This window comes from Pelophylax lessonae, assembly GCF_965119305.1.
Source record: "Pelophylax lessonae genome assembly, chromosome: 1".
Classification (NCBI taxonomy): Eukaryota; Metazoa; Chordata; class Amphibia; order Anura; family Ranidae; genus Pelophylax; species Pelophylax lessonae.
The window spans coordinates 463,997,069-464,024,930 of record NC_138768.1 but is presented as its reverse complement, the minus strand read 5'-3'; the positions used below and the strand labels follow the sequence as shown (position 1 = coordinate 464,024,930).

Below are 27,862 nucleotides of genomic sequence, written 5' to 3'. Positions count from 1 at the left end.
CTTGGTTTTGAGTTATTCACTTTAAGGTCATCAAAGAGGACAAGGGGCACTCTTCACATCTAGAGGAAAAGAGATTTTGTCTTAAAATACGGAAAGGTTTCTTCACCGTAAGAGCTGTGAAAATGTGGAATAGACTCCCTCCAGAGGTGGTTCTGGCTAGCTCTCTAGATTGCTTTAAAAAAAGCCTGGATTCTTTCCTAAGTGTACATAATATAAGTGGGTACTAATATTTATAGGTAAAGTTGAGCCAGGGAATATCCGGTTGCCTCTCAGGGGATCAGGAATAGGGATAGACCGATATGTTTTTTTCAGGGCCGATACCGATATTTTGGACACAACCTATCGGTAACGGCCGACATGGGCTGATTTTTTGTATATTTTAAAGTTTTTAAAAATAAAACCAATTTTTGACACCAATCTGGTACTGAACATGTTAATTTTTGTTTAATGCTTAATGGCTGGCTTGCTTGGCACCCTGTGGTAGGTGGGTGGCTGGGACAGGGCCTGTGGGTGGCTGGCTGTCTGGCACCCTGTCTGTGGCTGGCTGGCTGGCACCCTGTAGTGCGTGGCTTGTTGTTACAGGGCCAGTGGGTGGGTGGCTGGCTGGTACAGGGCCTGTGGGTGGCTGGCTCGCTGGTAACAGTGCCTGTGGCTGGCTGGGTGGATGTTACAGGGCCTGTGGATGTGGGTGGGTGGCTGGCTGGCACTGGGCTGCTGTGGGTAGGTGTATGGCTGTGATACACTCCTGCGAGACTAGTCCCGACTCCAGATGAGGCTGTCCAAGGCGAGGGAGGCGGGCTAAGAATGCAGAATGACATCACAAAAATATCGGCCAGTTCCGGGGCCGATACCGTTATATCGGGGAAAGTGTATCAGCCTTGCCGATAATCGGCCTATCCCTAATCGGGAAGGAATTTTTTCCCTGCTGTAGCAAATTGGATCATGCTTTGCTGGGTTTTTTACCTTCCTCTGTATCAACTGCGGGTGTGAAATTGTGTACATGGGATTGTATGGTTGTGTTTTCTTTACTGTTTTTTTTTTTTTTTTTGTTGGTTTGAGCCGATGGACTTTTCTTTTTTTCAACCTAACTATGTAACATGTTATGTTTTTAAAAAAAAAAAAAAAAAAAAAAACTTTACAATCACTTTAAGAGCATTTACTAGGAACATCTTTACATGAGGAAACCCCTAGTTGCCTGCCTTAAAGTGGAACATGCAAACCGCTAAGTGCACGGTTGAAATGCGTGTTTAGGATTTGTCATTTTGGCAAGCAGTTTTTGATATACAGTACATATGTCAGCTAAATGCTAAGGTCAGTTTGCTACGTCCTAGTTTAGCATTATTGCTTTGTGGGTTATATTCTTGTTCATAGCTCATACTCTACTTTAATTGATAATGCATATTTTTTTTTTATTTTTCCCCATCAAGAAAAGTTGTTTGTTTAGAAGAATACGGTTTTTCAATTTTTTTCAAAATTTGCCTGTGCTAAATTTTCCCCAGTGTGGTGCGTGATTAGGAACATCAGATGACGTCCTTTTTGTTTAAAAAAACAAAAACAAAATTTTGATTTAGGCCCCTTTCACACATGCTGTCCGTTTGTCCGTTTTTCATCCATCCGTTGACGGATGAAAAACAGACATCAATGCATCTCTATGTAAAAACGGATGACAACTGATGATCATCAGTTAACATCCGTTTTCATCCACTTCCGTCAATGTCCGTTTTTTTGAACGGATGAATGCCCTATTTTTCATCCGTCAAAAAAACGGATCGGACGAAAAACGGATGACAACGGATGAAAAACTGATGTCAACTGATGAAAAACGGATGAAAAACTGATGACAACTGACGAAAAACGGATGAAAAACTGATACATTTGACGTGACTGAACTGATGAACTGAACGGACTGTATGTGTGAAAGGGGCCTTAGGTGTATAAAACGTACACTTCATTCACGGCAATGTACAGCAGCAGAATGTGAGGAGAGATCTTTCACTGTTTGGTGACAGCTTAGGGAATTTCCTCACACTTGCTGTTGTCTCTAGCAGAGAAAATGAAGTGTCTTGAGCAGAGGGAGCAAAGAGAAAAAAATCCCCACAGGGCACAATTAGTTTAAAAAAAATCAGCTGCGATTTTAGCCAAATTTTATGTAAAAAAACGTTTGATACCTAAATGATTAAGCCTCTTATTGGTTAGCTTATCCAGAGGTAGGCAATGTTTTGACCAACCTATGTTTATAAAGTGCAAAGCAAATGTTTAAATATTTTTTTCTCTTTCGTTCATTGATGGACACAGCTCTCAATTACTCAGAACCATAGGTTATATTGCCCCCTACAGGATTAGGACACAAGGCAGAAAAAAGACTTTGCTATGCCTATGGGCAGTCACAGGTGGTATACTCCCCCTCTCCGCTATAGGTCTTCAGTTTTTTTCTGTCTAGTCAGGAATAAGGACCTAGTTCCCTGCTGGGATCTTTGGTCCTGGCACTTTTTCTTTTTACTGGCATATTTTTCTCCGTTTTTTTTTTTTTTTTTTTTTCCTGTGAGATCTAAAATCAACTGCCAGACCGGGCGATGGGCTGGATAATCTAGAACCAGTGGCCCCCCCCCCTGTCTGGCCAGTGAGTGCGCACAGACAAGAGCTCCGTGCTGAATTGACTGCGACAGGCCCCATCCTGGACAGGGGTGGCCAGCTAGTTAAATGTCTTGCAGGAACACATATGACCGGGCACCGATAGTGTTACCCTGGCCGACAGCCCCCCCACTTCGGTGGTGAGGAGGTTCTCACCTGTGCTGCTGTTCGGCCTGGGGAGCAGATGACCGGACTTCGCTGGTCTGCACTCCACACAATTTGACCCACTGGTAATTTAGACCACGCCTACTGGGCCGACGCTCTGTGGGATGACCCTAGTGAATGCTGCCGCTCTTTTTTTTTTTTAGGCATCTGTCCTCCCCTCCGCTTCCCTGGTCGGTCCCTTCAGATCCGCGACTTCGCACCCGGGCATCCAGAAATTTAGGCCGCGGCCTACTATGCCAAGCTGGACCCCTTCTTCTATAGGGGTGGTGCTGTGGGGGTGGTCCAGGTCACCTGTGGCTGTATGCTGTAGGGCCCCTTCCCTGTGGTGCTGTGGAGCCCTAGAGGGATTCTGCCTGCTGGTGGCCACCCTTTTAAGGGAGCATATTTTGTGGCCTCCTCTACGGTCCTTGGAGGGGCGTCAGCAGTCGGTGCCCCCCCCTGCGCTGGGCCTCATTCAGCGGCCCCCATTGTAGGGCCCCAGTCGACAGTCCCTTCTGGGGTCTCTTATGTGTTTCCTTTCCACTGCCTCATCTGTCGCCAGATCCTGAATCTGGCTCTGTCGTTGCGGATCTGCCCATCCTGCGCAGTTGTAGCTATGTTCCCTGACCTATCAGATAAGGGAGGATGACTCCTCCACAGCTGTAGCTGCGCTCGAGAAGCGCTGGTTGACGCACTGTTCACATCCGTGCGGGAGACTTTGCAGATGGAGGGTGCAGTTGAGGTGCCTGCGTAGGTGGCCGTCCCTTTTCTTTTGGCATTCACAAGCCGTCTCGCACTACGAACGTATTTCCCTATTCCTCCTGTTTTGCCAAATTTTTCTATATTGAATGGGAGCGTCAAAAACGCCCCCTTGTGGTTCCATAAAGCTTTGCCGTGAGGTACCCCTTTGAGGAGTCGCTGCTCAAGAAGTGGACTGTTCCACCAGTGGTGGACCCCCCTGTCTCCAGTTTGAACAAGGCACCCATGATTCCGGTAGAAGAATCTCTGGTTCTCTCAGGATCCAGCAGGAAGGAAGGGGGAGGCTGTGGCCTGCAATATGTTTACTACTGCTGGATCAGCGCTTAGGCCAGTCCTGGCCATTGCTTTGGTGTCACAAACTCTTAGTAGGCTCAGCTTTTGCGCCGTGACCTGGAGGGTGAGCAGGTTCCCCCCACGTCTTTGCTGAGCTGGCAGACCAGTTGGTCCAGGGCTGCAATTGTCTGTCTGCGATGCTTCTTTGGACGCGGCTATGTTTCTGCAGTGGGCTTGGGCGTGTATTGTGGCTTAAGTGTTGGTTTGCGGACCAGACTTCTAAAGAAGCTCTGACACCTTTACCCCTTCAAGGCGATCGGTTTGGGACTACCCTGGATGACCTCATTAGGACTCTCTCAGGGGTGAAGAGTAGAGTACCTTTTTATTCCACAGTCTGGGTAGGGGAAAGAACCTTGTTGCAGACGTGGCTTGTCTTTCTCGGTTTACAAGAAGTTTTTTTTCATCCCTCAGGGTCCAGTGACAAGGGTTCAAAACCTTTTCAAGTTCTCCTCGGGAGGTTCCAAGAGGCCCTGGTCTGGCAAGTCGGGAGCGGGATTCTCTAGACCCGCAGACGAGGCTCCTTCAGCATGAAGGTGCGCCCTCACCCATGCCTGGACCTTCTTGGTAAATGACAAACTTGCATTCCTCAAACCATTCTCAAATTAATCTGACCAGGCCACCTTCTTTCATTGCTCTATGGACTAGTTTGATTCTTATGTGCACAGTCTAGGCGCTTTTGACTGTAGGCACCCTAACCGGTCTGCGGCTGCGCAGCTCCATTCGCAAAAGACTGCAATGCACTGTGTTCTAAAACTACATAGTTACATAGTTACATAGTAGGCGAGGTTGAATAAAGACAATAGTCCATCCAGTTCAACCTGTGTAGGTGTGTGTGACTGTAATCATCTAACATAGCCCTCAATCTCCTGATCCTTGAGATGTAAGTCTAAGAGTCTTTTGAAAGTCACCATACTACCCGCAGAAACCACCTCTTGTGGTAGACAATTCCACAATCTTGTAGCCCTAACAGTAAAGAACCCCCCACGTTGCCTGAGGTTAAAACGCTTCTCCTCTAATCGCATTGTATGTCCTCGAGTCCTCCTGCAATTCCTTCGAATGAACAGCTTTTCTTCTAAGCTGAGATCCCCATTAAGATATTTATAAATTGCTATCATGTCCCCTCTCAGACGTCTTTTCTCCAGGGAAAATAAATCGAGCGATTGCAGCCGCTCTTCATTTTCTATTGAAACCAGTATTAACTTTTTCAGCAATTTGAGCTATGGTAGCGCTTCTATTGCATTAGACCACACTGGCCAGATTTCGCTCCCCACATGCATCAAAAAGCCCTGGCTGCCCATGTGGAATTTAAAAAAATAATAATAAAAAAAATATATGATTTTCCACAGGATTAAATCTGGGTCCCATTTGTTCTGATACAAAATATATCATATATTCCAAGGATGGAAAATATGAAGGGTGGATGTTTTTTATTAGGCAGAGGTGCTTTTAGGAATCTCTGGGGCTTTATTGCTAGAAATTTTCTTAGAACCCCCCAAACTTACACACAATTTTTTGGGAAATAATTAAACTTGTTTGCATTTTTAATGCAGAAAAACAGAATACATAACTCCAATTTTTTTTTTTTTTGGTAAAGGAGGCTACACAGAGTAAATAGATGTCAATCGTGTCATGGTTTAAAATTGCTCACTCCAGTGCAACAGCAAAAAACGACGTACATTTTACTATCCATAGGCGACCCTTTAAAAGCTCTTATAGATTACCGCTTTAGATTTATACAGAAGATCTGGTGCTAGAATTACTGCCTTCAATCTGACATTTGCGGTGATACCTCACGTGTGGGATGATCACTGTTTACGTGCGTGCGGGACCGACGCATGCATTCACCTTTGCTCTTGAGCACGGGGGAGGGGGTGTGTGTGTATGCCGGTGCTTTCAAATGTTTTGGTATTATCCATTCTTACACTGTTGCTTTAATCTGCTTTTTTTTATCCCTTTTATTGCTGTAACAAGGAATGTAAATATCACATAGCAATGGGCAGTGAGAGGTACTCTTTGTGGAGAGATCTTGGGTCAAGAAGACCCCAGATCCCTCCTCTGCCCTTAAAAGCATTTGATCACACCAGGATCCGTGTGATCAAATGCTTTCCATTTTCAAAAATGGTGCCAGGGAAAGCAGAAGTGATGTTTGCTCATTGCTTCCTGTTTCCTATATCCTAGGACAGAGCGGTTCTGCCTCTATTATCAGCCTGCTGAAGTGCTGGCTGGTTGCTCGGGTGTCCTAGTGTTACAGGACAGCCCACGGCAAGGGAGGGGATGTCCCCTCCTGCTGCTTGTAAAGCGATCTGGAGGCTAGTTATCTGCTGGAATCGCTTTTACAAGAGAGCTGACCATCGGCTCTAAAACCTGCTGCTTGCCCACAGCAGGGCCAAAAAAGAACACCTTGCCACGTGCCTGCAACATGCGGGTGATGGGAAGTGAACATTCCTGCACCCTGTCGACAGCCTGTTTGCTTGTTTTCCTTCCTTGGACTGCTTTTAGTAGGTCATGACCGCTGCAGTTTTGAAGTTGCTCTGATGCAGTCATTGCTATTTGGCCCTTGTCCAGGCTGTTGAAATCTGCATGCTTGCCCATTTTTTTTTTTTTTTTTTTTTCTGCTTTTAAGCAAATCCGCTTTAGGGACATCGTTCATTTCCTGCCTAATATATCCTACCTACTTTCAGAAGCCATTGTAATGAAATAATCTAATGTTATTCACCTTACCTGTCAGTAATGTTATGGCTGATCTTTTCGACCGATCATTTTCAGTGGCTATGTCAGTGCATCCCTATCAATCCATTAAAAACCTAAATTGGCTAGAGGGGACTAGACAACAGTTTGATCCCCTTTTGACTCTCTGGCATTGAACACCCCACTTCGATGTAAATTCCCAGCACAGAAATCAAATATTGGTTTGTACAAGGAATGGCACATTTTTGTTAATCTTCCTAAAACCCAGGAATCTTCTGGGCAATGCTTATTTGAGTACTTGACAAAGGGCTCAAATTTGCACCAACGAAAAATCTCAATAAATTCGAAACCTACATAAATCTCCAGAAGTTTACCAGAACCTTAAGCATTAAGAAACACTTTTTGGCAAACCCACAACCAGTAAGGGAGGAGGTAGAAGTCTCACACCATTCTAAATTAAGAAATAAATCGTTGTTTAACCCTCCTAATGTGGATAATAAAAATAAAAATATTGAGGTGTTTAGAAGTATGGTAAGTAGGGATCTTGACTCACTTAAGGTGAGAAAAGCCAGTGATCCACAGCAAATTAAAAAAGGCATTCGGCTATTGGAAGGGAGAAAAGACCTTGTAATTCGTCCAGCGGACAAGGGAGGAGGGTTGGTTGTGATGAGTGGCAATTACTATCGCCAAGAGATGCAGAGATTGTTGAGCGATAGGGACACTTATTCCCCTCTTCCTGGAAATCCGATGATTAAGTTCAAGAAAGAACTTGGGGGTTTGATTGACAGAGGAGAGAAACGAGGGATTTTGAGCTCAAAGGAGGCTCAGTACCTTAACCCTTTGTTTTGTAGGACCCCTATAATTTTTCTCCCTAAAATCCATAAGCATCAGACTTGCCCCCCAGGTCGACCGATCGTAAATGGCATCGAGTCAGTAACAGCAAGGCTCGGTCAATACATCGACCATTACTTGCAGCCCTTGGTGTGTGAGACATACGCATACCTTAGGGATACAAAACATGCCATAACCCTTCTGGACGACTTAACAGAGATTTCAGATTGCATCCTGGTGACTGCTGATGTGGGGTCGCTTTAAACGATCATCAACCACGAAGATGCTCTGAACTCCGTAAAATGGGCACTAAATAAGTCAGATTTGCCATTGAAACATCGGAGATTTTTGGTAGATTGTTTAGATTTCTGTCTGCTAAAGAACTATTTTTGGTACGACAAGAAATATTTCCTACAAGTAAAAGGAGTGGCGATGGGGGGACGGTTTGCCCCCAGTGTGGCTAACTTGTTTATGTCACACTGGGAGGAAGAGGTCATCTTTACAAACCGTCCTCCCCAGTTGAGCTGCTACCTTCGTTTTATCGATGACCTTCTGCTGAAATGGAAAGGGGACATGACCAGTTTACAACATTTCATGGATCGACTCAATTCCAACACTCGGAATATTGAGTTGACATGGAATATAAATACTGAGAGTATTGTTTTCCTTGACTTGGAGATTTTTAAAAAAGATGGTAGCTTGAAAACTCGAACATACTTCAAGCCGACTGATAGAAATTCTTATATACCCACAGGCAGTTGCCACCATAACCTGTGGTTGTATAATATCCCAAGAGGGCAGTTCCTGAGGATGAAAAGGAACTGCTCCTTGGAAGAGGATTTCCAGTCCCAATCTAAAAAATTGGCATCAAGATTTCTGGAAAAAGGGTATGACCCTGAACATATTGAGAGAGAACTTTCTAGAGTTAGCACCACCGCAAGGGAAACTACACTAGTGCCTTTTAGAAAAACTACCTCCAGTAATGAATTTTGCTTTGTGCTGGATTACAATATCCAGTACAGAAAGTTTGAAAAAAATTGTGGCCAAGTATTGGCCTATCCTACAGCATGACAGGATATTGGGCCCTGCACTCCCGGCTAAGCCGAGGTTTGTGTATCGGAGGGCACCCACACTCAGAGACTGGCTAGCCCCCGGAGTGGTTGACCCACCTGTCAAATCTGGTAATGCACTCTTTCCCTCCTTAAAGGGATTCTATGCCTGCGGCAAGTGTGCGGCCTGTAAGACCTCTAAAGGTAATATTAAGCGAAGGAAAGAATTTGTGGCCACAGCTACACAAGAGGTGCACATCCTCAAAGATTTCATCACATGTGAAACAAAAGGGGTTGTGTACATGCTTGAATGTAAGTGTGGTTACCAGTATGTGGGCAGGACCACAAGTGCCTTACATGTAAGAGTAGGAGAGCACATGAATAGAATCCGGAAAGGTAAAGATAAGCATAATGTCCCCAAACACTTCAAAAAATACCATCAGTGTGACCCTACGGGTTTGAAGTTTTGGGGCATTGAGAAAACCACACGTCACTGGAGAGGAGGCAATTTTGTGAGGCAATTAAGCCGCAGGGAATCATTCTGGATTTTTCAGACTAAAGTTTTAGTACCTGGCGGGCTCAATATTGAGTTTGATTTAAATTGTTTTATTTCTAATAGATAATGGATGTGGTTTATTTTGATTTTGTTTGTTTTTTAACATGTATATGTTTTAATTTCTGATGTATATTTAATGGTGCTCTTTTTATGTATGTGGACCTCTCGGAGCCTCGTGGGTATACTCCACTATTGATTTAAGGCAGATTGATTTTTCTGCTTCTTACAATAAATTTTAGGTCATGTGCCATTTTTAATATAGTGTTTATACTAATTGAAGTTTGTGCAACATTTGTATCGGTGCATTTGTGGACCGGGAGTGTTTCAGTTCCGTGTTATGAACGCTCCAAGTATCGGTCTATATTATGCTACTTATAGCCACCCGGAAGTAGGGAGTTTTTCCCTCATCAAAGATGGAGATTGGCGATATGTCATTTCCGCTTTGGGAATTAGCGTCCGGTTGCTAGGCATCTATTTAAGGCGTGCGGGTGCCGCCCGCTCCGTACCCCTGCTGAAGTCAACGCCCACTGACGCAACGCGTACGGGGGAGGAGCTGTGACGTCACCCGCGACGCTCTGAGAGGACCGCACGTTCGAGCACATCGATCAGATGTTTGACATGCTGTTCCCGATGCACTAGGAATAGTGCTATGTCTGTGAGTAACCAGTTTTTACCTTGAATAAATGTATCCAATTTTAAACGGAGAGCACTAAATGTCCTTTGTTATCCTTTCATGTGGAATCTTTATGCTGACCTGCTGAGGTGCTGTGGTTTCCATGATCTTAAGACTGGGACAGGAGAAGTTCACCAGAGTCTGTTAAAGCGCAATGGCCCTTGTGGTCAGTGCATGGAGGTGAGAGGCTGGCATTAACTGTGGTGGTGGAATCACGCTTGTTTGGTGTTTTGTCTACTTCTATACACGGGTCACCTTTTACCTCAAGCCTGGCTTTGGATTTATGAACATTCCCAGATCATTATGGACATTGTTACTGTTTATTGGTTTTAACATTTTTAGCGCTGCACTATTTTTTACCTTTATTGCCTGTTTTTGGATTTGTTAGTATTGACCAATACCGCTGTCCAGCTGCTTATTTCTCTCTATATTTTTTGGATTTTAGCGCTGAATAAGCCTCTGCCTTTAAATGCTTATTTGATGTTTGCTGTAATGAGCAGTTATGCTCTCTGTTTACCCTACTTTGAGGGGGTTTAGCATCAAAGCGGAAATCCTGGTGCAATGAACGCTATTGTAGTGATTTTACTTTTTTTGTGGCTAAGTTAAATTCAGATTTGTTAGGTGATGTAAGAATTTATATTGGAGTAACCTCAAGATTCATCCTCACCCAGCAATTTATTAGAAACACTAGAATTGTACTAGGTCTTATACAGTACATAGTAGGGTCTCTCTTTGCCTTGATTCTTCTTCATGGCACAAATTCCACTTTCCACAAACGTTTCTTTGAGATTTATGTTGACGTGATTGCATATTACACAATTTCTGCACATCTGTCAGCTGCACATTTTTATGCTGCAAATTATCCATTCTTCCACAACACAAAGGTGTTCAGTTGAATTCAGATCCAGGGACATGGCCCGCCGTTTGCCTCAGCAGAAATTAAGATTCATTAGGTCGTGCTACGGATATTTTTTATTTTTTGACCAACTGTCTCGTTTTGGTCAAATTGTACCCACCTCACCCTCCGGTTTCTGTTCTTGTCTGGCAGGAGTGGAACCTAACATGGTCTTCTGCTAGTGTAGCCCTTATGGTTTGACATGTGTATCTCTACTGTCTTTCTGGTTTTCTTAAAACAATCTGGCCATTTTCTTCTGCTTTCTCTTATCAAGGTGGTTTCCCTCCACAAAACTGTTATTCATTGGATGTTCAAGTTGTGTAAAAAAGCAAGTGTATGTAAAAATATATCTATCACCCTATCATTCCTGCCATGTTCAACGTCCCAACGTTATGATCATTAACTGAAGCCTCTGAACTATATCTGAATCCTCTTTTACATTGTGCTGCTGCCGCATGATTGAGTAAGCAGGTGTACAGGCGTTTATAATAAATTTGTACATTTTGCATGTTTACATTTCCACCATGGCATTTTTTTATTTTCAGCCATAGGCTAGGGCCCAGTGCTGGTGAACCTTGGCACCCCAGATGTTTTGGAACTACATTTCCCATGATGCTCATTGAAATGTAGTTCTAAAACATCTGGGGTGCCAAGGTTCACCAGCACTGGCGGAACAAGTGTTAGGGGAGGCTTTGAAAGATTTTCAAAGACTGAAATTCACAGCCAGTATTGAGGAAATTTCTGTATATCTGAAACTGATCTAAAAATTCTGTGTAGTCTCTGCACTTTTTTTTTTTTTTACCCTGCACATGTGAAACAATGTGGTACAGAAGGTGATGCAAGTTTCAAGAGTAAGATCTCTTTCACACATTTTGATCAGCAGGGGGCTAGGTTTTCTGATCCCATGCTGGTCAGAACAGAGCGGGCAGATGACACATCTGTGTCCACTCAGTTTTGCAGAGTGGACAGGGGACAGAAGCCAGCTCTGCTCTACAGGCAGCCGAGTGTAAACTGACTCCACTGTCCTTTTACAACCAACGGCCCTCAGATCCAATATGCCTACATGGATACCAATAACCAAAACAATAGCGATGGAGCCCCCACTGTCTGAAAGACTACATGTTTGGTATTTTAATAAAAAAATAAAGGTTTAATATCACTTTTTTTAGGAAGAGAAGTGTTACACCTCTGTTTTGAGGAGAGAAACTATGCAGGCAAACCTTTACATGGCAGACCTCTATCTGCATAACTTGCCCTCTCCTTTAAAGACTACTACTAGCAGTGCTTGATGCACCAAGGTTACCAATGCTGTAATTGGCTAACAGGATAGAGTTGTGTATTGGGTTCTTTGGCAGAGCAGAGTGATGGGAGATGGAGAGATTACCAGTTTTCTCCAGGTAACTAAGAAAAGTTTGAACCTGAAAACTGATAATTACGAGTTAGATATTCAGCACATAAATTGTTGTGTGTTTGTTTGTATTGGGTGGCTGTACTTTTTTGTTTTGCAGTTGATTTGCCACTTGGTGGTGGCCACAAAATATCCACTGATAATGATTGGCTAAGAAATGAAATGTGATTGACTAATATGAAGTCTGTACCCTGGGGCAGACTGTGCTGTATTTTTGGTAATTGAACAGCTTGTTGTAAGCCATTGATATGGGATTCTGGTGCTGGTACTTGAGTTGCTGATTTACTGATTGTTGCTGGGAGCTCTGTAAATGCTGCTGCTCAGCAACCCAGTGTATTTTATCTGTTGCTTTCCCAGCAACCAGACTAAGGCTGATAATATTGCTACAGTATGAATTGGATAAGAACATTATGTGAGCCATCACTGTACTTGTGTAAGATTCATGGGAAAAAAAACCAAAGCTAGGTATAAGAGGTTGGTCAAATTTTAAAATTGGTGTTTTTTGTTTATTACATTGTCCTCTTATTGCCTGAAAGAAAACCTAGGCAAAAAAAGTGAACCCCAAAAACTACGTGTGTGTTTGTTTTTTTTAAAATAAATATGTTTCACATTCATAGCAGTCCTTCTTAACCAGGGTTTTATGGAACCTTGGGGTTCCTCCAGACCAGAGGTGTGCAGGGGTTCCTTTTTAAAGCTGCTCTTTTTCCTGCCACTAAATACCTTATACAGCCCACTTCTCTTTCTTGTCTGGTAAAAAGCCTAGGTTAATGACCTCATCCACAGCTCTCGTTTGCCAGCAAGGGAGGAGGGATTAGTCATAAGAAAACCAAGAAGAGCTGCAAAGCTGGAGGGGGGCTGCATGAGGGTGGAGATAACGGGAGACTATAGAGACCCACTAGTATTTATCAAAAGAGGAGAAATGTGCAGGCAAGCAGTGGTATGTGTGTGTATGTATATGTGTAATATATATAAATATATATATTAAACAGGCAAAAAATTTGGGGGAGCATACCCATGTATTTCTAAAGCTGCTGCAGCTATGAACCAAAAGACATGTATATTAAAAAAGAATAGCGCGCAAATGCAAAAGAAATTACTACCAAATCTGAAGACAATCCATAAATAAAAATGGGGATTTGGTCCCACCATATGGCCATATCGTGCTCAAGCCCACTACTGCGTCAAAGTACCCCATTATCAGTGGGTCCTACACTATCCATGAAAAAGAGATGAATCCAGCCTTTCTAACCCTTGGAGATAATACTCCTTGCTGGGAAAGATGTGCAAATGCACTACAGGGGACTCCTCCTATATCCACTTGATGGTGGACACTGATTGAGTACAGGTGTGTGTGGGGGGTGGGGAGGGTTGCTCAACCTCGGTGGTCTGGTCAGACCGAATACATAATAAACAGGCAAAAAATTTGGGGGAGCATACCCATGTATTTCTAAAGCTGCTGCAGCTATGAACCATATATAAATATATATATATATATATGTGTGTGTGTGTGTGTGTGTGTGTGTGTGTGTGTGTGTGTGTGTGTGTGTGTGTGTGTAAATCCAGGAAATGAACCGTCAGCAGCTTCTGCTGCCCACAGTTTAAAATGGCTGCAGCCAGACTTGTTGGAGGGAGATTTAGCAAGTACAGTACATATAAAATACGCAAAGTTGTTGGAGGGAAGCTTCAGAATGGCAAAGATGTTTTATACAGATTTAATAGGTTGTATTTTTTCCACTAATCACAAATATATAGGCTGTATTATTCCTACTGATCTCCGATTTAATTGGTTTTAGCAGGGGTTTCCCCGAAACACTATTTTAGAGCTGCTATAAGGCCTCATTCACACGGGAGGCAGTAAAAAATGCAGTTGAGCATGAATTTTACCACCCACCTAGAAGATTACATGCAGCAACTCAGGGCCTTGCACATTTGCAATGCTTTGCTTCATGGCCATGCCAAACATTATACCTAATGGCACGTTCAGTGGGCAATATCACCACCAAATATGACCTAGTCAGGTTAATTGGACTGCATTGCAACTGCCTTTCATAGGGGCGGTACAGTATGCCACATGTGTGAATGAGCCCTAAGCGTTAATACAAGTTTGAGAGCATCCCGTTATGACTGCTCTTATGCAGTGAACCAAATAGTGGCAAATACAATTGACAATAGGGTTGTTGCTATCTTAAGCCGAAGCTGGGTACACACAGAAAGTTATTTTTCATTCAACCCAGCTCAATGAAAAAAAAAATGGAAGAGGTCGCTGTGCTAACACATCTGAGGTTAGTGTGGTAATCTCCCCTGTTGTGCTATTGTGTTGAGACAGGGAGGACTGCCCTCTTGCCAGAACACACTGATCAGTGCTCACAGCCATTGACTACGAGCGCTGATCAGATGCTGGTTTTCCAGCATGCTTGTTCAACAGAAGCCAATTGTAAGACCACCTTCTGTCGGGCGAGGGGCTAAATGTCAGCCATTTGTGTACCGCCCCTATGAAAGCATATAGACGCCTAACTCTCTCATACATACAGTTCTTCCATGCAATTCATGTCTCATAAATATGATAATAGCAATGGCCTAGCTCACATTCACCTAGCTCAAGCCATGCATCTGTGAAAGCAACACAACCTCTTGAGGAGACAGCTGGGTATAACCTATATAGTACCAGATGGGGACAGGGCTCAAAGCACTGACAAAAGGAAAATCAAAGCCCCAATCTCCAAAGAGCTAGTGGTTAAAGACAAAGTGCTAATAAGTACATCCAAGGGTATAGCTGAATAACTAATAACACTGTCAAGGGACAATGGAAAAAAAAAAAAAGGGGCATCAGTATCATGTATAAGTCAGCATTAGTCTGTATCAAGCCTACACTCCAAGGTCTTATGCAGAGTAGATCACAAAGCAGAAGAAAGTAGGCACAAAGAGGGAGAAGCTAGAGGTTATATGGAACATGCCGCAGAAACCTATGCAATCATGCAAATAAGACCCGTAGACCTCCATGGGTGACAAGCATAGCCGCTATTGTGCTCATATGCATATCTGGCTCTGCTCAAGTCCAAGCCTGTTCAGTCTATGTCGCTGCTGATGGCTACACAGTTCTTGATGGCTGCACAGTTCTCCATGTGTCAGTGTGTAAACCAGGAGGACCACCACAGTGCCAAAAACATCTGGCGCTACACGGACCAGGTGAGGTATGATCAGATGCATGTCAGCATGATACCAACACGTTTCAGTGGAAATACAGCTTCATCAGGACGCAGCGCCCTCTAGCTGGGATGTGTTTAAATACACCTTTTAGCCCAGCCTACCACATTTCAAAAAAGGGGACTAATCGCAATTTTGGTAATAACCTCTAGAGATAAGTTATACACCAACACATCCTACATGGGTAAATATTTACACTGTGCCTCACTAAAAAAAAGCCAAAAGGCGCACCTTGTTCCAAGGCATTATGTACATATAGTGCCAAGGCAAGGAAAAGAAACTAAAAAAAAAGTGAAGTAGAGGAAAAGAGAGAAATCAAAGACCTCTACAATACTCAAAAGTAATTCTAGAATATTAGAGAAATTAATCAGACCTCTATGGGAGCCCACTACAGAGCTCAAAAGCACTTCTCGGATACTAGTCCAAAAATACCCGCAGATTTAGTTCTTTATTCAATCCTCTGGGCATGAAGGTATGGAGTTTATAGATCCAAAACCTTTATTTCTTTAAGAGAATGTCAAAATCCCCATGTCTTTTGCTCAATTTAAGAGCATGAATCCCCTTAACCTTTAGCTATCTGTTTTTGGCCTGGTGATAAAGGAAATGTTGTGCCAGATTACTTTCTTGTCGAATATCTCTGAGGTGTTCACCGATGTGGATGTGAAGCTATTGTATAGTTTTGCCTATGTAGATCTTATTGCACTGGGAGAACTATAAATTACCAGAGTGGGGGCACAATTAATTAGGATTTTGACCCTATACTCATTTAAGCCGCCTGCATCAGTGAACCCCCTCCGTGCGTTCCACAAATTTGCAGATTCGGCAGTGGCCACAAGGAACCATCCCAATTGTTCTGGTAAATGGGGTTAGCCATGTATTTTTGGATGACTGTACAAATTCAGATTGTGTAAGGATATCTGATAGGTTGGGGCCCTACATGCAACCATATGAGAATTATCACCCACAATGCTGGATAACACAGGGCAAAAGCGCAATGTGGACCAATGCCGAGTCAATATTTCTCTCCCCTTAGGCCACTATGTGTCATATTGGCCGATAAATCGAATGGACCTACTGCGGTCCGGTGGATGAAAAAGCCACCTGGTCATCCAGCAATGAGGGTCTATCCTTGTCATGAGCGTTCTTGAGAACCCTGTGGGTGTATCCTCTTTCCTTAAATCTACCATACATCTCACGTGCCTCTTTTTTGATCTGATTCCTTAGTACAGTTTCTCCTAATATAAGGAAACTGACCAGTAGGTATCCCCCCAATTAGTGACTTTGGGTGGAAGCTATCCCTATATTTGCATTCGCAGAGGCTCACCACTATTAGACAATAGAAGATTGGAAAAAAGTTGCCTGGTCTGAGTCTCAATTTCAGCTGTGACATTCAGATGGTAGGGTCAGAATTTGGTTTAACCAACGTAAAAGCATGGATCCTTCCTGCCTTGTATTGGTTCAGGCTGGTGGTGTAATGGTGTGGGAGATATTTTCTTGGCACACTTTGGGCCCCTTAGTACCATTTAAATGCCACGGCCTACCTGAGAATTGTTGCCGACCATGTCCATCCCTTTATGACTACAGTGTACCCGTCTTCTGATGGTTCCTTCTAGCTTAATAATGCACCATGTCACAAAGCTCAAATCATCTCAAACTGGTTTCTTAGATAGGACAATGAGTTCACTGTACTCCAATGGCCTCCACAGTCACCAGATCTCGTTCCAATAGAGCACCTTTGGGATTTGGTGGAACAGAAGATTTGCATTATGTATGTGCAGCCGATAAAAATCTGCAGCAACTGTGTGATGCTAAAAGTGTATTCTTATATTATGAAAATTAGAGCCAGAGAATCTGGGAGAAACCAGCCCTATGTATACTATATAGAGACTAAAATTGTCCTTGACGGGCAAGAAAAATTGGGCTTTTTTTAAATGGTAACTCCCATAAATCAATCAAAAATATAGTTATGTAATAAATAAATGCTTTTTATATTTTTTAAACAGTCAAAAAGACAATCAAACACCTGGGCCATATAGAGCCTATAACATATTGCACATAGAATGACACCAAAACATGGAATAACATCTAATCATGCAAAAAACTGCCGACATGTTTTACGGTATATAGAACCCGCTTCTTCAAGGCTTTCTGTTATTCGCATGTGATCCACAGATGTCTAATATGTGTATGAAGGAAAATAAATCAACACATATAAACCATGCATTAATTTACAGAACATCTCACCAAAAAATAAACTCCACACCACAATAATTATATATATATATATATATATATATATATATATTATATACCTACCATATATAATATTGAAAACATTCCAGTTAGGGGGAGACCGATAAATCATATAAACACATCCCAGACCGAAGACGTACATAGTGTTAAAAATTGGCAAGTGGCACAGCTGGAGCTTCACTAGAATGGACAAATGCTGCCCCAAGCCCAAATATATAAAGAAAAATATTCTACCCATGGGTATAGCATTAAGCGTTTAGATGTATTTCCAAGCAATCTAGTACATGTAAGCACTCCACAGTGTCTTACCATAAGTCCCAAAGATAAGGCAAGTAACAATCCACAGTCACAGCTATGTGCTCCTCTATGCATTTCGATAAAAAGCCTTCTGTATGCAGTAGTCCCCTTCGCCTCCCCTAATACTTACCTGAGGTCCCTCCTTTGTCCAGCGATGTCCAATGTGCCTCAGACATCCGAGATTCTCCTTCCTGATTGGCTGAGACACAGCAGTGGCGCCATTGGCTTCCGCTGCTGTCGATCAAAGTCAGCAAGCCAATCGGGAGAGAGGGGGTGGTGCCAGGTCAGGGCTCCGTGTCTGAATGGACACAGGGAGCTGTGACTTAACTTGGGTGCCCCCATAGTAAGCTGCTTGCTGTGGGGGCACTCAACAGGAGGGAGGGGCCAGGAGCACAGGAGAGGGACCAGAAAAGAGGAGGATCCAGGCTGCTCTGTGCAAAACCAACTGCATAGAGCAGGTAAGTATAACATGTTTTGTTGTTTTTGTAGGGAAAAAAACGAGACTTTACAATCACTTTAACTACTTGCCGCTCTGTCACAGTAGATTTTGTGTGCCTAAGTGAAAGCTCAGCGACGTAAACATCCCGGCTTGCTTTTGGGTTTGGGTGTACATCTGCCCAACCCCTGCATACCTGCGCTGTGGTTGGACCCAGCGCATTTTTGTTTGCAGAGGTTTTTGTCAGCCTATTATTTATATTATATATGTCCAATCACAGCACACATAGTCATGTGTTTACAAGCACACAGGACTGTAGAGAGCAGCAATCCCTTCCCAGCTAGTGTCATTATTATAGTGACCATGTACAGTATTATCACTGTATTAGTTTTACTATTGATGTCAGTGTACCTAGGGAGGGTCTGTTAGCGCCAGATTAGTCGCTGCAGTATCACAGTCCCATTATAAGTCACTAATCACCGCCATTACCAGTATAACTAGAGAGGCATTGAAATTTTGGTGGGGGAAACCGATCGGCTGAAAATGGTGTTATCGGCATTTTGCCGAAAGGAGAGAAAGGTGCCGAAAATGCACGCGATTTTGCAGTGATTTTACCACAATTTTACTGTGCTTATGGTGAGTTTCTCATAGGTCGTGCGACTAAAAACCCACATCAAAAACGTAAGACGGGTGCATTGTTGATGCGTTCTTGCTGTTTTCACTGCTTGTCAACAGGGGCTGTGTTTTTTGTGAATTTTTAGCTGCATTTTTGGTTTAACTGACCAAAAATGTAGCAAGCAGCATTTTTAACACCGCAATGAAAGCGCAACAGACCAGTGTGAAGACTGTACATAGAATTTAAAGGGATACATTTTTCTTGAGCTTTTCTTGCGCTAAGTCCCGGTTCACATTTGTGTGATGCGGGAACGCTGCGAATATGCAGCGTGATTCCGCATCGCTTCCGCACCTCTGGCAGTTCACACTGCCATATGTGATACGCAGGGGGTATCAATTAAAAGTTAACGACACCCCCAGTTGCGATCGCATATCGCAGTGCGATCTGCAAGTTCGCAGAGAAATGGGATCGCACTAGTGTGATTCACTATGCGATCCGATTCTGCTGCGGATAAAAAAAAGCCTCATGTGCGAGTTTAGTGCGGATGCGGTGCGAATTCAGCCATACAAAGTGTATGGCTGAAATTTGCACCGCACATGAGATCGCATGTAATTTAGGAGCAGTGCGCTCCGAATTACATGCGATCTCCGCGATCATACTAATGTGAACCGGGGTTTAAGGTGCCAATAATGGCAAACATATTTTATGTTCATTTAAATTTATGATGTTAAGTGGAATATAATACAATTATTTATTATATAGTATCTCACAAAAGTGGGTACACTCCTCACATTTTTGCACATATTGTATTTTATCTTTTCATGTGACAACACTGAAGAAATTACACTTGGCTACAATGTAAAGTAGTGAGTGTACAGCTTGTATAGCAGTGTAAATTAGCTGTCCTCTCAAAATAACTCAACACACAGCCATTAATGTCTAAACCGCTGGTGAGTACACCCTTAAGTGAAAATGTCCAGATTGGGCCCAAAGTGTCAATATTTTGTGTGGCCATCGTCATTTTCCAATACTGCCTTACCCTCTTGGGCATGGAGTTCACCAAAGCTTCACAGGTTGCCACTGGAGTCCTCGAGTCCTCTTCCACTCCATGATGTCCTCACGGATGTGGATGTTGGAGACCTTGCGCTCCTCCATCTTCCCTTTTGAGGATGCCCCACAGATGCTCAATAGGGTTTAGGTCTGGAGACCTGCTTGGCCAGTCCATCACCTTTACCCTCAGCTTCTTTAGCAAGGCAGTGGTCCTCTTGGAGGCGTGTTTGGGGTCGTTATCATAGTGGAACACTGCCCTGCGCCCAGTCTCCGAAGGGGGGAATCACGCTCTGTTTCAGTATATCACAGTACATGTTGGCATTCATTGTTCTCTCAATGAACTGTAGCTCCCCAGTGCCAGCAGCAACTCATGCAGCCCCAGACCATGACACTTCCACCACCATCCTTGGCTATAGGCAAGACACACTCGTCTTTGTACTTCTCACCCGGGTTGCCGCGAGACACGCTTGACATCGTCTGAACTAAATAAGTTTATCTTGGTCACATTAGACCACCTGATATGGTTCCAGTAATCAATGTCTTTTAGTCTGCTTTTTTTCAGCAAACTGTTTGCGGCTTTCTTGTGCACCATCTTTAGAAGAGGCTTCCTTCTGGGACAACAGCCATGCAGACCAATTAGATGCAGTGTGCGGCGTATGGTCTGAGCACTGACAGGCTGACCCCCCCCCCCACCCCCACCCCTTCAACCTCTGCAGCGATGCTGTCATTAATCATATATTTATTTCCCAAAGACCACCTCTGGATATGACGCTGAGCACATGCACTCAACTTCCTTGGTTGACCATAGCGAGGCCTGTTCTGACTCCTGAGTGGAACCTGTCCTGTTAAACCGCTGTATTGCCTCGGCCACCTTGCTGCAGTTCAGTTTCAGGGTATTGGCAATATTCTTATAGCCAAGGCTATCTTTATGTAGAGCAACAATTCATTTTTTAGATCCTCAGAGTTCTTTGCCTAGTGAAAAAAAGTCAGAAAAGATGAGTAGGGAAAAAATGTCAGTGGCCTCCACCTGTAAAACCATTCTTGTTTTGTAGTTTGTCTCATTGTTGCCCATATAGTGCATTTGTTAATTTCATTAACGCCAAAGCCGCTGAAACTGATTAACAACCCCCTCTGCTACTTAACTAACATGTTTTAAGATAATTTTTATTACATTCACATTTGTCCCTACCCTCATGGAGCTTAAAATCGAAGGTCCTTAAAGCGGTTGTATCCCGCTTTTTGACACTTTTACCTACAGGTAAGCCTATAATAAGGCTTACCTGTAGGTACAAATAATATCTCCTAAACCGGCACGGTTTAGGAGATATTTACAGTGCATGCAGCCGCTCGCGCGAGCGGCGCATGCGCTCTGAAGGTCCGGGGGGACCTTCAATTAACTTGCCGGGAGCTTGCCGGAAAAATCACTCCCGCGCGCTTGCGCGGGAGTGACGTCATCGCGGCTCCGGCCAATCAGCGCGCTGGAGCCGTCTCTTCCGGCCAATCAGCGCGCCGGAGCCGCCGAACCCGGAAGAGACGACGAGGGATCATGGCAGCGCCCGCATCGATGTCCGGGGGTCCGTGTCGGGGCTTCGTTTTAAGGTAAGTTAAACATAATGGGCTAGTATGCGATGCATACTAGCTCATTATGCCTTTGTCTTGAAGTTTTTTTTTTTTTTTTATTTTGTTTTTTATAGGGTTTACAACCGCTTTAATAGTGGTGCGCCGAAAACAAAATTTTGGTGCTGAAACCAAAAATTCAGAATGCACTTGGCTGAAAACCGATACTGAAACCTACAGTTTTTATTCTTATTTTTAATTTGTGCATTTTTGCCATTATTAGCCCCTTTTTTTTCTATTGGCAAAATGCTGATAAACAATATTTTCGTACGATAGTTTTCGGCGGACAAAAAATCTGTGCATCCCTAGTCCTAAAAGTGGTGTTCCAGCTGGGGTAGAAAAAAAATACTGTAGCTGCTGACTTCGAATATATAGAGACTTGCCTGTCCAGGTAGCCCGCGATGTCGGCACCCCAGCCGATTTTCTGATCGGCTGCAGGGTGCTTCTGCCGTCATTCGTTGTAAGGGAAAAACCGCCAGTGCGGACTTTCGGCTTCACAGCCGTGTCCCTACTGCGCATACGTTAACGCGCGCTGTGCTTTCTAATTTGCCCAGCGGCAGGGGAAGGAGGAAGTGGGTCGAACTTTCGCAGCACCGTCTCCCAGAGGTGGGGAAGGGTACCTGTCAAAAACAGGTACCTGTTCCCCCCTCCCCCCTGAAAGGGGGGAGGAAGCAGATCAACGGAAGTTCCACTTTTGGGTGTAACTCCACTTTAACACACATTCATACGCTTAGTAGGGCCAATTAGCCTATCGGCGTGTCTTTGGAGTGTGGGAGGAAATCAAGAGTACCCAGAAGAATCCCACCAAGCACAGAGAGAACATGCAAACTCCAGGCAGGTAGTGCCGTAGTTTGGATTTGAATCAACGACCCAAGTGCTGCTGGAAAGAAAGGCTAACCACCTAGCCATTGTGCTGTCGAGATACATCCAGAAACTGGATTAATTAATTTCCAACAGTGTATGAGGTTTCTGTTTGGTAACGTCTATTCGTTCCACAAATGTTTGCGCAAATGTTCCAGCAGATGTATTTTTGAAAATCAACTAGTGCATAGCCAACCTAAAAGTTCTGTAGCAGGGATTTACTTCAAGATTAACTAAAAACAGTTATTCAAGCTCACTTTTGATGCTGTTTCACTATCCTGTCACCCGGCAGGCTGCAGTTTGCAAGTAGAGGCTAAGTTGTTTGCCTTTTTTTCATGTTTTAACTCCGAGATTAAAATTGCAGTTGATTTAGTGCCAACAGTCAAGTTATGTTACTTGCCAATACCCATTTAATTCTCCAAATTAGGCATTTTTTCATCCCTGGCATCTGTATACCATTTTAGCTCAGAGGAGCTTCAGCATTTAACTATCATTAACGTTGATGCTCATTTTTGAGGGCAAAGGTGCTAGGATATAGACAAAATACTGTCAGCAATGATAGGCAGAGCTTGAATATATTTTCATATTTTGATTGATATTCGCTAAAAGAAATGGGGATCTGGCTATATGCTTAGAATGAGATTTTAAAAGGGAAGAAAGTTTTTTTTTTTTTTGGTCATACTTCTTGTGTGGATCACAGGAGCCGGTCAACAGGCTCTGGAAAGATTCAAACCATATTGTCTGGATCCACCCTGATGCCTAATTGGAAGCTGGCTCAGCCTCTCAGCACATGGCTACTAGCCCCTCCCCAGCCAAGCGCTACAGTGAGCGTGGAGGGGCAAAGCAGAGCGGTGACTGACAGACACTGCTCTCTGCTCAGAGCTGATAGAGAACTGATGATGATGGTAATATGATCCTAGAGGGAGGAGCTCAGCTCCTCCCTGTAACCAATCTGCGGCTCTCGGCACACTGAAGAACTGGAAACAAGCTTGTATTGTAACAGTTCAGAGTGAAGAGTCGAGTCAGTACGTGTGGGACTGGACGGATGTCATGTCAGGCTGTGTTCTACCTCCTGCCACCACTGAGTCCCGACTGTGCCTAATCCACACTGACTGTCACTGTCAATCCCTACAATAACATTAACCCTGGCCTGCCCTGGCTGTATGGTGCAATCTGCAATTACAATAAGAAGGCTGCGCTGCTGCAATACTTCCATGATTTCCTCTCAATATCGCAATATATATCGTTGGAAAAAAAAATATCGCAATGTACTTTTTTTTCCAATATCGTGCAGCCCTAATATACACTAACAAATTGAAGCCAAACTGCAGCTAACACTTAAGCAGGTTTAATACAGATGGTATGGCTTTTTTGGGTCCGCACCAGAATCCGATCGCATGGTGGTTCACAATTATGCGATCTGATTCATGTCCGAATGTCAGTTCACACTGCGATATGTGAACTGATTTGGGGGTGTCGTCCACTTTGAATTGACACCCCCAGTGATTCATATGTGGCAGTCTGAACTGCCTGCGCTGGGAATGCGATGAGGCAACCCGCAGTAGATTTGCAGGGTTCCTGCATCGCATAAGGTGTGAACCGGGACTAAATATTGTAGAAGCTGGTGATTTTATAATGCAAGTCCTCAAGGTGGTTGAAAAACATATTATCAGATGGGTGTGGCTTGCATTAGATCTTATGCGACCCTTGAAAAGTTAGGCTGGCCATTTATTATACAATTTTCTTCTATACTTTTCCTTTAGATTTACCAAAACCATATAATATGAGGTCAAACCTAAACACTTTCACTTCATATGCAATCAGACAGGTTCTTTCACTACATAGTTGAAGGTAGATCTAAAGGAAATTGAATAAGAAAATTGAATAATATATGGCCAGCCTTAGCCTGTTTGAATTCACCCTGTGTATGGCATGCCTGCTTCTAGCAGGCTGTGGTTTCCAGTGATTGCATGGATTGCATGAGTCCATTGATGGATAGAAGTCCTCACGCACTCACTTAGACATTGACTTAAACCCTCCTTGTATTTACGCCTTGTCTGCAGAAACAGTGTAGTCTCAGACACATGGATGCAGGGACCACTTCCCCCTGATCCAACACCTGACGACTCAGGTAATCCACTTGCCAATTCTCCACACCCGGAATGTGGACTGCAGAAAGAGCCGGAACATTGTGTTCCGCCCATACCAGAATCTCGGCCACCTCCTTGGCCGCCAGGGCACTCCTGGTGCCCCCTTGATGATTGATGTAAGCCACGGCCGTGGCATTGTCTGACTGGACCCGAACCGGAGAGCCGTGTAGGCTCGTCCAGTGAAGCAGGCAGAGCTTGATCGCTCTCAGCTCCAGAATATTAATCAGCAAGGAAGACCCTTCTGACGCACAAGTCCCCTAAGCACAGAGCTTCGCCACCACTCCACCCCAGCCTGTTAGGCTGGCGTCCGTGGTGACCACAGTCCAAAACACCAGCAGGAAGGACTTGCTATGGCACTGTCCACTGAATCCATAAAAACTGGGGAATCCTCCACAGGCACTACTAGAGATATTAATAGGAAACCGCACCCACCCCTCTGTTGAGTTGGGTTATGTATTCTTCTGACACTGCTTGTTACAAACTGAAGTCCTATAGCAGAAACGACTGCCCTAGGGGCGTAGAAGTTTTGTTTCCACTTAGTCCTATTCCTATTCCTATGCAGAGTAGCATAAAGCAAGGGTCAAAGAAAATATGGAGCTATGTCCGTCAATGAACATCAGAGAAAAGGATTTTAGGGTAAGACAAAAATCCAGTTTGTTTTTTTTTTTTTGCACTACAACAATAGCAGAATCTAACAGATGTATATGTATGTAACATCCTATGAGGAATGCTTTAGCTGAAAGGCATTCACATCTGTTGGATTCTGTTATTGCTGTAGTGCAAAATGTAACTCTCTCAATAAGATACTGAGTTGTCGGCTTATGTCTCTTATGGCTGAGCCATTGTGTCTTCCCAGCGGGAGGAGCAATCCTCGTCCGGAGAGGACAGTCATTACTGCTAGCAGCTATACTAGCCGCTAGCATTACCTGCATGTAAAAACTGCCAGGCTGGTTGTAGCCAAGTGGATTGATCGATCAACTTGGGTACATTTAGCCTGCCAATATAGACTATGGCCTAGGTATACCTAAAACAAAAAATCAACAAAAAGTGCTGCTGTGTCTTCCTTTTGCTAAAATCTTCCTCCTCCTCAGAGAGCCCCCACAACCCCCCTTTCCTGCTGCCATAATCTCCTCCTGGTGAAGTGGGGTTTAATAGAAATAGGGGGCTGTGACAGGTTCTCATTAAGTATGCCCGCCCTTTCCACCCAGCTCCTCCATTCATAGAAGCTATTACTACATTTTCTATTGATGAAAGGGAATCTGTGAACAGATTACAGGTGGATACCGTATTTATCGGCGTATAACACGCACCTCAATATTTGGAGAGAAAATTTAACTCGGAACATTTTTTTTTTTAAATCAAATGACATCTCACCAGTGCCCATGAATGCATCGTCATCAGCAGTGTCCATATATGCAGCCTCATCAGCAGTGTCCATATATGCAGCCTCATCAGCAGTGTCCATATATGCAGCCTCATCAGCAGTGTCACTATGTGCAGCCTCATCAGCAGTGTCACTATATGCAGCCTCATCAGCAGTGTCACTATGTGCAGCCTCATCAGCAGTGTCACTATATGCAGCCTCATCAGCAGTGTCACTATATGCAGCCTCATCAGCAGTGTCCATATATGCAGCCTCATCAGCAGTGTCCATATATGCAGCCTCATCAGCAGTGTCACTATATGCAGCCTCATCAGCAGTGTCACTATATGCAGCCTCATCAGCAGTGTCACTATATGCAGCCTCATCAGCAGTGTCACTATATGCAGCCTCATCAGCAGTGTCACTATATGCAGCCTCATCAGCAGTGTCCATATATGCAGCCTCATCAGCAGTGTCACTATGTGCAGCCTCATCAGCAGTGTCACTATATGCAGCCTCATCAGCAGTGTCACTATGTGCAGCCTCATCAGCAGTGTCACTATATGCAGCCTCATCAGCAGTGTCACTATATGCAGCCTCATCAGCAGTGTCCATATATGCAGCCTCATCAGCAGTGTCACTATATGCAGCCTCATCAGCAGTGTCACTATATGCAGCCTCATCAGCAGTGTCACTATATGCAGCCTCATCAGCAGTGTCCATATGTGCAGCCTCATCAGCAGTGTCCATATGTGCAGCCTCATCAGCAGTGTCCATATATGCAGCCTCATCAGCAGTGTCCATATATGCAGCCTTATCAGCAGTGTCCATATATGCAGCCTCATCAGCAGTGTCCATATATGCAGCCTCATCAGCAGTGTCCATATATGCAGCCTCATCAGCAGTGTCACTATATGCAGCCTCATCAGCAGTGTCACTATATGCAGCCTCATCAGCAGTGTCCATATGTGCAGCCTCATCAGCAGTGTCCATATGTGCAGCCTCATCAGCAGTGTCCATATGTGCAGCCTCATCAGCAGTGTCCATATATGCAGCCTCATCAGCAGTGTCCATATATGCAGCCTCATCAGCAGTGTCCATATATGCAGCCTCATCAGCAGTGTCCATATATGCAGCCTCATCAGCAGTGTCCATATATGCAGCCTCATCAGCAGTGTCCATATATGCAGCCTTATCAGCAGTGTCCATATATGCAGCCTCATCAGCAGTGTCCATATATGCAGCCTCATCAGCAGTGTCCATATATGCAGCCTCATCAGCAGTGTCCATATATGCAGCCTCATCAGCAGTGTCCATATATGCAGCCTCATCAGCAGTGTCCATATATGCAGCCTCATCAGCAGTGTCCATATATGCAGCCTTATCAGCAGTGTCCATATATGCAGCCTTATCAGCAGTGTCCATATATGCAGCCTCATCAGCAGTGTCCATATATGCAGCCTCATCAGCAGTGTCCATATATGCAGCCTCATCAGCAGTGTCCATATATGCAGCCTTATCAGCAGTGTCCATATATGCAGCCTCGCAAGCGCAGTGTCCATATATGCAGCCTCGCTAGCGCCATTGGAACTATCCAAATCTGTTTTAAAAAAGGCCAGGAAGCAGCGCCGAGAGCAGAAGGGGCGGGCCGGGCTGAGGAGAAGGAAGGACGAGCTGTCATAAGAGCAGAAGGGGGCGGGCTGAGGAGAAGGGAGAACGAGTGAGCGCAGTCATCAGAAGTCCCGCCTCCTCTGCCGAGACGTGTGACGTCTGTCATAGGCGGGACTTCCGATGACTGCCCTCGCTCATTCTCCTCGGCCCGGCCCGCCCCCTTCTGTTCTTATGACAGCTCGTCCTTCCTTCTCCTCAGCCCGGACCGGCCCGCCCCTTCTGCTCTCGGCGATTCTTCCTTTTCTTGGCCTTTTTTTTTTTTTAAAATATCGGCGTATAACACGCACTGCTGCTTTTTCCTCCATTTTTAGGAGGAAAAAGTGTGTGTTATACGCCGATAAATACGGTAATTGTGTTTTCATTCATAGAATGGCTAA

The 27,862-nt window shown here is 44.2% G+C and overlaps 1 protein-coding gene across 1 annotated transcript in view; it reads left to right on the top strand.

The window, feature by feature from the left end:
• The window catches only part of GNA11 (G protein subunit alpha 11), a 126,004-nt gene that overhangs the window by 30,180 nt on the left and 67,962 nt on the right, over window positions 1–27,862 (top strand). The window lies entirely within an intron of this gene.